Below are 12181 nucleotides of genomic sequence, written 5' to 3'. Positions count from 1 at the left end.
CGGACTCTGGAGGCGGGCCCAAAGTGGACCAATGGCATTCACCGCTGCTGGATGTCCACCCAGCATGTGTGCATTTCAGATTCCAGAATTTCTTCTCCTGCCTCACACATTCCACTCCAAGGGCACCTCAGCCTCGTGGGAAGAGGAAGGGACCAACGTTGATTAAATGTCCACCTTGCATGGAGGCTTACCATCCATATCATAAAATCCTCCTAAGGACGCTGTAAAGTCAGAATATTATCCCCGTTTTTCAGATGGGGAAACTGAGGCAAGGGGCCATCAACATGCCAAATCAAGGCTCGGAGTGGTACATTCACTTGCCCAAGGCTACACACTAGTAAGAATTTAAACCCAGGCCCATCCAACACTGTAGTCTGTGCTTTTATTGACTAAACCATGCTTTGCTCCCACTGTGGTCCAAGCAACACTTAAAAATCTCTTTCCCATCAGGATGGGGAAAAAAAAAAGAAAAAGTATAATAATAAAAAAATTAAAATCCGTAAAATGTAGAGTTTGGCATTTTACTAAATTTCATAGGGAAGAAAAAGGGGGAAAAGATAAAAATGTGTTTCCTGTCCAGCGGGAAATTCTCTCCCATCATGCACTGTATTTTTCTGAGCAGAGTTTCCTGCAGGAATCACAGGGCCTCTGAGAGAGCTGGCTCCTCCTTTTCCCCGTGAGGTCCGATATCCCTAAGACTCCAGGTTTCTGCTTCTGGGACCTGGGAGACATCTGGCGCCCCCTTTGCCCAGCATCAGAGAGCCTTCACTGAGACAACCCAGCACCTGCCAAGACTTGGCCAGAAGGTCCCTAAATCACCGTCTTTATCTCCTTCCCGCCCTGTCCACTCTGGTTTTGTGACAGGTCTCACCAACTTGTCCGCCTGCAGCAAGTATATTTCTCGGGCCACTGCCTGCCACCGCCGGGGCCCCTCTCATCAGCTTTGCCCTTGACAAGCCATCAGCGTGGCTGTCGTGTGTGGGGGGGTGGAGGTTCTGCACAGAGACCCAGTTTCCCAGACAAAGTCCAAGGGCTAAGACTGGCAGTTCTTCACCTCCCATGGCCAGGGAGAGAGAAAGTCTCTTTCCTCCAGTTGACAGGATGACTTCCTCATTCACCAGCCCTGTTTCTCATGCAGCTGAGGTCCCCTCCCGCCCACTCTGGCTGGGAGCGAGAGAAAATCCCAGCCTGTCTGTCTCCTCTGATGTCTTCTTTAACTGGCCAGACACCCAGGCGTGCCGGCCAGATCAAACAGTGGCTTTCTTCCTCTTTTCTTTGTTCTTTTCTCCCTCTCTTTCGGCGCCTTCCTCCCCTTCTCCCTTTCCTTTCCCTATCCCCACTTTCAGGGACAGGTTAAGATCTTTAAAGGCCCTGCAATACTGAAAAGATTATAGAACAACCCCCATATATGAATTAAAAAAAAAAAAAACTGTAAAGCACGATGCTTGTGTGTATGCTGACACAAGACCTGCATCATTCTCTATTTTCTGATGGCAAGATGCTGCATAAGTTTACCGAGACTGTAACCTTCCCCTTATTTTGGCATATCTGTGGTTGGGTGGTGTATTTTCTAGGGCTGCCTTAACAAAGTAGCAAAAACTGGGTGGCTTAAAACAACAGAAATTTATTCTCTCACAGAATAAATTTGACTGAAGGTCAAAAGTCTGAAATCAAGGTGTGGGCAGCAGCACACTCCCACGGAAGTTTCCAGGGGAGAATCTTTCTCTGTCCTTCCAAATTCTGGTAGCTTCCAGTATTCCTTGGTTTGTGGTCTCATCTCTCCAGTATCTCCCATTGTCTTCATATGGTTGTTGTCTCTGCGTCTGTGTGTCTCAAATACCCCTCTGCTTTTTCTTATAAGGGCACCTATAATTGAATTTAGGGTTCACCCTGAATCCAGGTGGATTTTATCTTGAGATCCTTACCTTAATTATATCCATAAAGACATGTTTTTTTTTCCCCCCAAGTAAGTTCACATCGGCAGGTTCTAGGAGGATTTTTGGTTTTAGGGGCCACCCTTCAACCTGCCACAAGAAAGGAGAGCATGTTCTTGCCTAGCTGGTGTTCTGCAGTGATCATGCACCTCTTGTTTCTTCAGGGATTCTGTGGATTAGCAAGGCTCAGAAGGACGATGTCAGGCTGGCCGACCCTTCCTAATAGTGGATATCCCACACTCACCAACCTATTTGCCCTCAAGTACACCCCTTGCCTAAGGGCCTGGGATATTTCCACTGGGAGAAGAGAGGATATCCTCTTTTCTTGTATAATTTATTCACTAATTCATTCAACATTTGTCTATTCAGCACCAACTATGGGCATGGCGCAGCAGTGGGCATTGGTGGGGAGTGGCAAGGAATCATTAAGCCCCTGCTTTGTAGAAACTCAGTGTGGATAAAATGCAGCTCAGTTGCTGAGTCCCCCCACATCCCCCATCAGTGTGGCATCCTGGTACTTCCCCAGGCTTCTCCGGGTTCACATCCATGCCACCAATCTGCTCTCTTCCGTCCCCTGTAAGACAAAGGGACAGCTGCCCCATGCCATGCATTCTCTAATAAATTTTACCAAAAGCCTGCAAGGCAGTCAGCATTCTGGTCCTTTCCTTCGTGAGCTAGGTAGCCTCAGTTTTTCCCACGGGCCATGCCCGGTGCTCAGTGTTGGGGATCTAGCGGGGAACAAGACACATCTTTGCCCTCAAGGAGCTCACACTGAATGGAGAGATATCGCAAAGGCCATTATTCATGTATTTTATACATTCACTTCCCATGCTTTAAGTTCAAATCTCCCTGGGAGGGATAGAATGAATTTTCTAACTCCCCAGTCCAAGCATGCATGCATGCATGCATTCGTTCATTCATTCATTCATGCTAAGCTTAGGCCCTTTGCAGATGTGGTTTTCTTTCACGTTGATACCAAGCCCAGCAGGTGGAGAATGTGGCGGGGGTGGGCAGACACATGAGGCGCTTGGCCCAGGGCTGCAGTGTTGGGAGTGGCGGAGGTGGGAATGGGCGTCCCCATGTGTCCAGCTCTAAAGCTGTCACCGTGACCCCACCCTGCCCTTTCGGCCCAAATCTGCTGAGAAATGGCTCTGCCATGGGAGACCCCCGAAAAGATCACCCCTGCTGGGCCCCAGTGAGAAGCGGGAAGGATGGTGATGGATCTCCGTTTTGTGTTTCCTCCGCCTGTCCCAGACTGCACCATTTGTCACTGTTGGTGTTGGTTTAAAGGGCTGCGAGTTGTTTCGTGTGAATGATTTACGCCCCTAGCTGGCTCACCGGCACGTCCAGATCAGGATCAATTACCCCGCCAATGGAACTTCTCTTCCCGGAAAAAAAGAAAAATGAGATTTTGCCATTAATTTTAGTAAATGTACTATTCCTGGTGACTCCAGGAGCCGTTATGGAGAAAAAGAATATTCTGGCTCTAAATCACTCAAGTCCCTTTGTCATGGGAGCAATGAGACAGCTCATCTGTGGATTTATGTCCTGTTGTTTTTCAATAGTTACAGAGCCCAGGGGAAACCACCTCAATCCCGGGGCAGGGTAACCGAGGGAGGTCAAGGGCAGCTGGAAGGGCTGATGGTGACAGGAAGGCCTACCCTCTGCCTGCTTTCTGCCAGATGCACCTGTTCTGGAGGCCGCACCTGTTGGGTTTACCCTCCAGCACCTTGGCCTCACTCCCTAACCTCAACTTTCCTCTGAGCCAGGTGTCTTTTTCAAAAACTTCCCAGGCCTTGGAAAACATAGATTAGACTTCTGCTTACTCTTAGCGCACCACCCGGTGACCCACGCCAGAAATTCCAGTGGCCTGTCCCTCTCTGGCTTACACAGATTAATGGCCAGGCCTGCTGTTTTACTCTCTTTGGGTATTTTAAAAATCCATCCCCTCCCATCTTCCTCCCATCCTTGCTTCCACTGTGTTTAATTAAGCCCCATCCCCTCTGGTCTGGGGCTCTATAGTTACCTTCCAACTTGTTTCCCCACTTTCCCTCCACTCTGGCTCATCCCTGCAGAAGATCTTTCCAGAAGGGACACGTCTTACTGGGTTGCTCTTCAAGCTAAGAAATCTTCCGTGGCTCTCCACTGCCTTCAGAACCACATCCCAGCTCCTTCCCAGAGCCTCTGAGATCTAGCCTCTGTGGATCCTTCTGCCTTTGGTTGCCTGCTTCTTATGACCTTGCATGCTCTACTCAAGCATGAAAGGCCCCAGCACCATGTTGTTTCTTGACTCACCATCTTTGTTCCCATGCATCCCTCTGCTGCCTACTCAACCTTCAAACTCAAGTCAGGTCCCACCTCAAGGAAGTCCTTACTGTTATCCCCACCCCTTACTAGGGATGGGGGAGAGCACCTCCTCTCTCTTCCCACCTCCCCCTGTGTTCACCCCATCATGCAGACATGAATGGCCCAGGAACTGTGCCCTTGGAGATCTCAAGATCAAGAGGAGGAGATGCAGGCACCCCTAAATTGTTCTGATACAAGACGGGACGTGTGGGCAGAGGAGGAAGTGGGTTGGTATAACCAGGAGACGCAGAGAAGAGTGCGTGGAGGATGCACCACATGGGTGTCTCGAACGATGAGGTGGTATTAGTTGTCGGCTTTGGAAGAACAGTTGTCCGATGCTGTTCATCGTGGCCTCTTCACACCTGCATTCAGGAAGTGTCTAATGAATGCCTGCTGTGTGTTAGGCAATGTCTGGGTTTCCAGAAGGGCAGAGACACACCACAGTCAGGGACATAAACACTGACTCTGTTCACCTCCTCTTCCTTTCTCTCTTTTCCTTCTTTCTCATTGCAGCTCCTCTGTTGAATGCCAGCTACAGAATCCCTTCCTCCCACCCCTACACCTGCTTCAACTCTCACCTGTCCGCCACGTGTGTAGGTGCAGACACGTCACCTCTGTCTCTCTTTCTCTCTCATCCCACCAAATAATTGCTTTGACTTGTGTGTGTGGGTGGAGCAAGGATGCACAGCTCCTTGGGGCTACCGTAACGAATTACCAAAAACTGGTTGTCTTAAAACAACGTAAATTTATTATTTCGCAGTTCTGGAGGCCAGAGTCTGAAATCAAGGTGTTGGCAGGACCCACAGTCCTTCTGAAGGCCGTAGGGGAGAATCTGTTCTTCCTCCTACAATTTCTGGTGGCTCCGGGTGTTCTTTGGCTGTGGCAATATAACTTGAACCTCGGCCTCTGTGTCCACGTGGCTTCTTTCCCTTCTCTGCCTCTGTGTCCTCTCCTCTTCTTATAAGGGCACCAGTCATTGGATTTAGGACCCCCCCAATCCCGTATGACCTCATCTTGACTAATTACATCTGCAAAGACCCTGTTTATAACAAAGTCACATTCTGAGGTTCCCAGTGGACATGAATTTTGGGGAGACACTCTTCAGCTCACTTACAGGACATTAGAAAGAGCACTGGACTTGGAGTCAGAGAGCTTGGGCAGCTCGGTTAACATGGCAGGACCTCAGTTTCACCAGCTATACAATGAGGGGGTGGTGGATATAATGCAGCCGATCTCATTGGTTGGTATTGAGGCTCAAATGAGATGATTTATCTAAAGGTGCCCAATGATAGCACACAGTAGGGACTTAATAGATATCACAGGTTTCTTTCTTCTTTCATCTCTCACTCTTCCTCTAACTGATTCTTCTTCTACTTAAACTTTATTCTAAATCTACTGGCTCTACTTCCCCATCCCATCCCATGCCCATGATGGTGGATGGTTAGTGATGTTGGGGGGAGTTAGTGCTTGTTTATTACTTACTGCATGCTGGGCCTTGGGCTAAGCACTTACATGGGTTCTCTCATTCCAACCTCTCCTTTTGAGCAAATTATCCCTATTTTACCAAAAAAGGAACTAAGAGCCAGAGTCAGAGTCAAGAAGAGAACAAGAGCCAAAGTCACATTCCCAGCAAGTGGCAGAGTCAGAATCTGACCAACTCAAACCCATTCTCCTACTCAGTAAGTTTTAGACACACAGTATTTCCTCATTCGAGTATATATATTTTTTAAATTGAGTCATAAAAAGTAATATTTGGTTCTGATTCTGTAGTCTAGACTTTATTGACTTTGGGGTTTGGATAATTGTCTGTTGGGAGTGCTGGCCCATGCCTTGTAGGATATTTCGCAACCTCCCTGCTTCTACCCACTGGATTCCAACCCCTCCCCCAACTCTAAGTCATCACAATCAGAAATATCTCCAGACATTGCCAATGTGCCCTGGGAAGCAAAAGCATCCCCGTTGAGATCACTGCTCTTACATGACCCTCACAGTAACTCTGAAGGCAAGACTCATGATACTCCCCACTTTACAGATGACCCAATAGGCTTAGCGGGGTGATGGGATGTACCCGAGGTCACAGAAAAACCGGAAGGGGCATGCACATTGGGAGGAGAGGAATTCACGGACAGGAGGAGGAGGGCAGCTTAACACCCTATACTCAGAGGGAAAGGACAAGAGTGATGTCTGTAAAACCCAGTCCCAAATTTAGGCCTGCCCCAGAGGTGACTTCACAGCAGAACCTAATTCTGAGCAGAATGGAAGGCCTTGCTGCAGACTGTGTACTTTTAATAATGTTTAAATAAAACATGGGAGCATGGGTGTGATCTCCTCACTGAGCCTGGCTTGTCAGCCACCCGGGCAAAATCATAAATAGTTAATAGACAACCACTTACGGCTCTACTTCTGTTAAATCCAACATCAATTATATATGGCCCATGAATTATTTATTGGGTGTTACTTGGGGGTGTATTTTCCACCTTTGGGGTGGGGGAGAAGTGGAAAGAAGGTGAGGCCTGAAACAGACGATGGGCTAGCCATGAGGGTCTTGGCTCTCTTCTGAACTGGGGTGGGGGGGTTCCCTACTCCCCGTAAGGAGGAGACCTCCCCTTGATGTGATCAAGAGGTTGGAGTGAATTTGGGTCTGGGAAGGCACTCCCAGGAGAAAAGCTTGGGCCAGTCATGTGCTAGCAAGAGTTTAACAATCAGCTCTCCAGAGCAGGTGAGTCCTGGTGTGTAGTGTTCTCAAATCCCCCACCAGGGCTGACTGCAAGCTAACAACATGACGTCACTGAACGCAGAATTGGGGGGCCACCCTCCATGTAGGATAGAGACCAAACACTTTAAAAGCACGGATGATAGTAAAATGGTGCTAAAATAATTAGGAAGCAATGCATTTTGAGTGTGTGGTTTCCTTTGTTTTTAATATGATTTATTGACTTATAAGTTTGTACCGTTTAATTCTTAATGGTAGCTGTGTTGGACAACCGGCCTGCAAAGTTCTGGAAAATTTAACAGTTGGCTCATGCATGCTGGTAGGAGCCCCTTCCTGCACACCAGTTGCTTGGAGTCTCCTTGGGGTGGGGTCACCATGCCCCAGTTAGGGGGTTATGGTGTCGAGTGGAAAGAGGGTAGCTTTGGGGTCCAAGGGCTCTTAAATCAAACCTCATGATTCACGGACTCTTTTTTTTAAGCGAAATGACTTCACTGTCAGAACTCTGTCATCGGAAGGTCTTTGCCTTAGTGTATCAAATGGGTATGACCCCATCTACTCTTTTCTGAGTGGTTCACCCCATGTTCTCGCTCTGTCCATCACGCGAGCTCCTTTATCTTTCCCTCTTGTCCGCCTCCTCCTGTCTTCTGAGAATCTGGCCACATCTGGTAAGGACCTTAGTTTCATGTTCGTTCTCGGTTTCTCTTGTTGGGTTTTCTTGGCCACCCAAAGACCCATATTTCCAAACTGTAGTTTGGAAACACAGCCCTCTCTCACCGCTTTGCTGGGAGGCATTCGCCAAAGCCCGATTTAAGGGTTTCCTTTAAAAAATAAAACAAAAACAAAACAAAACAAAAACAGAAAAACCTCTCTGTGTTTTCCTCCTGCAAATGACCGGGAACTTCAGAGCATAAAGATGAATTATTTTGGCTGGGAACTGAAGTATTTAAAAAGGCATTTCATATGGAGGGCATTTGGGACCATGAGCAGGGTGTAAATAATACCTCTTATGGCTCCTCTGATAGGGAGATAGCTCTCCTAATTACTGCCCTGTTATTTCAGTGTGATCAAAAATGGCCCAACACGTTTATAAACTCCCTGTTCAGACTGCTTCACTTCCCACCCATCATGGCCTCCTGCATTCTCAGTGAGCCAGCAAGGAGAGATGTGGGTATTTATATCATTGCCCCCTTCCGGGCACCATGGGCTCCTGTCTGTCTCCCCACAAAGGTTTCTCTACAAAAGAAACTTGGTCCTGAAAAGGATGTGGGACCCCATGCCACTAGCCTCAGACACGTTTCTGGGACAGAATTCTTCCAAGCTATCTTTATCCCAAATGATGAATGTGCTTGTCTCAATTCAAGAGGTGGTATCGTCTAATGAAATGAGTTCCTTTGTGTCTGCCTCCGAGATGAGATATCTTGATAATAAAATCTATTACGGAAAGCCTACCTAGGAATAATTGGGTCTATTACTCCCCAACTTGTGGCTTTGTTTCTGCATTGAGAACAGGCTCTCCTGTAATTAATCAGAATTTAAAGTTGCTAATACCAATTACAAATAATGCATGGAGTGTTGAGATGGTGAACCGAAGAGTAGATACTAATCTTGTCCCCTGAGACTTCACCGATTGAACTTTTGTCACTTCAGACTTGCTGGAAATTAGAGTAACTTAACTGTGCAAAGTTAATTATGTTAAGAAGGAAGGGGGGGGGCAGGTATTGATTGAATGTTGCAGGTGTACATTAAATTATTCAAATAGATCCAATTCAAATTGTTTAGATGAGATTATGCTTCACTTAATTGCATGTCAGAGAGGCTCGGGAAGGTTAATCTTCACGATCGAAAGCAGGATCACTGGCAAGGTTAGACATCTTCAGAAGATAGTGGTCCCAAGGAAATCGAGGGGGTCCCAAATCAGACTCGATGTTCTGATTCCACACACTGATTTGGTTGGAAGGGTGATTCATCTCTTTTAGATGCCCTTTTTTATTTTGGCTGAGCTTAATGAGAAGGCAGAAGGAGACCTCAAAACTTGAGGATAGGCACAAGAAGTGGGAAAGAAAATGGCTTTTACTGGGAGAAATGGCTGGTTTGGAATTGCAAGTGTAACGTAGCAGGAAAGGATGAGCGAACTGGTCTAAATTATGGCGCTTTGGGTTGTAAGTGACAAACAAAATTCCAATTGGCTTAAGCGAAAGGGAATGTATTGGTTCATCCAATGGAAAATCTAGTGACCTCTGATTTCAGGTCCAGTGGAATTCAGGGGCTCAGATGATGTTGACAGGTTGAATGCAGTGTATTAGGGCCAACTCACCCCAGCTCATCAGAGCTAATTGTGCACATCTTTTCCTAACTGTGTGCTTGAGGATGTCAGGTTGGAAGATTGACATTAGCGATTGAAGGAGAATTTATACCATGGAAATTGGTAAATGCTCCAAACCAGGGCTTCCTCCATTCCCACCCAGCCAGTTTTAAATATTCACCAGGACACCACTGGCTGAACCCTCCTCTCCATCCCCATTCTCAGGAAGGCTTTTCTTTCGTAGGGGCAGCAGTCAGGTTGAAAAATGATCAGCAAATTAACCTCAGTGATAAGACGGGTTCCTTGCACCCAACATCTCAGACAGAAGTCCAGAGGTGGCATCTCACTGATTCTGATGGGCCTGGCTTGGGGTCCCTGACCATCCCTAAAGCGAGCACCAGGGCCAGAAGGGGGTAGTCTCTGGTTGGATGGTTCTGGAAGATGTGCCCAGCCCTGCATCCGGGGGTAGAGTCAGCCCTATCCTAACCATGCTGATGGAGATTAGGGGAAGAAGAGTTCCCTCAAGGAAAACTGGAAGGACGAGGTATGGATTCCAGAGAGAAGCCCTTGGAGGGCAGAGCCCACTGCCGAGGCCCTGTCTGTGTGCCTTGCTTGACCTTCACAGGCTTTCCTCTGCTCTGCCCCAGGTTCTCTTTATGTTTTCTCTTCTCTACTTATTCTCTTGTCTCTCCCTCGACTTTTCTCCCCTTTCTGTCTTACATCTTTTCTGTGGCTCTTGCAGCTGGGAGGTCCCATAAGTAGGACAGATCAAAGAAAGGGGAAAGGAATCCAGAAGGGGAGCAGCCTGATTTTCCTTTCCCTGCTCCCCAAGGGAACAGCTCCTCTAATGGGAGGAGCTTGCCTGGAAGCCAGGGGGCCTGGATTCAGGAATCCCACTTGTGCCTTTTACTGGCTGTGTGACCTGGGGTCAGGCCTCTCCCTGAGCAGGGGCTCCCTTTCTCTCTTTCTGTAAAATGGATCGGTTCATCTCTAAGGCCCTTGCTGCTGAGACAGTGTGCAAGGCTAGAATTCGGTGGTCATGGAGCTGTGAGGTTTGGGTGGGTCATGGTGGCAGCCTCCTCTGGAAGGAGCACACCCCTGCACCCCATGACCTCTGCACAGGGTCGCAGCATCTCAAACCAGAAGCTATTTAGGCTCCTTTATCCCATCTGAGGCTTTTCCAGCCTCAGACTTAGACCAGTAGAAATTCCATGTCTGGTTAAGCAAACTGCAGTGCTGAGAAATCACTCCTTCCGCAGGTGACAGAATCCCTGTGGAACCCTCCCTCTCTCTGGTGCCTTCCAGGTGGATTCTGTACCTACCACAGATTCCAGATGTGGATTCCAGATGTGTCACCTTATTTCTGGGGAGATGCAGAGAGGCACCCTTTTGCTTCTCTCAGCTGGGAGACAGCAAGGAGTGTCCGGAGGGTACCACGTTGTTGTTGTTGTTGTTGTTTTAATAGCCCACGTCCCACCCCCTTTTAAAACCATAGCTAAAGCAGATTTGTGGTAAATCAAAGAAGAGCCCTCCCATCAGGCTTCCCCCATTCTTACCCTGGCCCCTGAGGCCACACCACAAAACTCCGCTTGCCATCCCATGATCCAGACCAGAGGTCAGCAAACTGTAATCCGCAGGCCAAATCTGGCCTGTCTTCCGTTTTTGTTTTGTTTTGTAAATAAAGCTTTATTAGAACTCTCTCTCTCTCTCTCTCTCAAATAAATAAATAAAATCTTTAAAAAAAAAAAAAAGAACATAGTCACCACTTTTTATGTACTGTCTATGGCTGTTTTCACACTCCAGTGGCAGAGGTGACTGAGACAGAGACCACTCAGCCCATAAAATCTCAAATATTTATTATCTGGCCCTCTACAGAAAAAAAAAATGTGCTCACCTTTGCCCTAGAACATTGCTGGGCACATACAAGGCATGAAAAAAAAATGCATGTTGAATGAAGAAAGAGCTTGCCAGAAGGGCAAGATAAGGAAGTAAGGAGATCTAGACGCAAATCTTAGTCCTATCATTTCCCTCCTGTGTGACTTTGGTCAAGACACTCACCTTCTCTGTGTCTCTGTTCTCTTATAAAATGGGGATAGTCACTGCAACTCCTTCAGAACATTGGGAGGAAGATTTAATGAGACAATGTGTTTAAATGCTTATCATGGTGGCTGGTGCAAAGCAAACTTAACTGTCATCACCATGAACACTGTCTTAGTCCATTTGGGCTACTATAACAAAATATTACAGATGAGGTGGCATTTAGCCAAAAGTAATTTAGGGTTGACAACACTGGAGGCTGGGAAGTTCAAGATCGAGGCATCGGCATGGTCGTGTTTTAGTAAGGGCCCTCTTCCTAGTTTGTAGCTGACACCTTCTTGTTGTGTCCTCACATGGTGGAAGAGGTTAGGGAGCTCTCTGGAGCCTCTTTTATAAAAGCAGTAATTCCATTCATGAGGGCTACACCCTCGTGACCTAATCACCTCTTAAAGCTACAAATACCTTCACCTTGGGGGTTAGGATTTCATCATAAGAATTTGGGGTGGGGGAGACACAAACATTCAGACCATAGCAATCATCATCACTGCTACCACCATCACCATTGTTATCATCATCATCGTCATCATCACTATTGTTACCACTAACTACCACCATCACCTCATCATCATTACCACCACTGCTATCCCCCCATTATCGTCAACATCACTGCCCCGTCATTACCACTACCATCATGATCCTCATCACCCCACCACCACCGTCATCATGATGTTCCCAGTTATCATTGCCACCACCACCACCACCAATCATCATCACCACCATAATGACCATCACCACCAGCACAATCATCATAATGGCCATCATCATGACCACCATGACCACCACCATCAT

The 12181-nt window shown here is 47.3% G+C and overlaps 1 protein-coding gene across 1 annotated transcript in view; it reads left to right on the top strand.

Moving 5' to 3' along the window:
• MYO18B (myosin XVIIIB) overlaps window positions 1–12181 on the top strand; it is a 239894-nt gene that overhangs the window by 177812 nt on the left and 49901 nt on the right. The gene's annotated exons all lie outside the window — the stretch shown is intronic.

The sequence above is a fragment of the Neomonachus schauinslandi genome, chromosome 14 (genome assembly GCF_002201575.2).
Source record: "Neomonachus schauinslandi chromosome 14, ASM220157v2, whole genome shotgun sequence".
NCBI lineage: Eukaryota > Metazoa > Chordata > Mammalia > Carnivora > Phocidae > Neomonachus > Neomonachus schauinslandi.
Note: the sequence above shows the minus strand (reverse complement) of the source record. Positions and strands in the feature narration are given on the sequence as shown.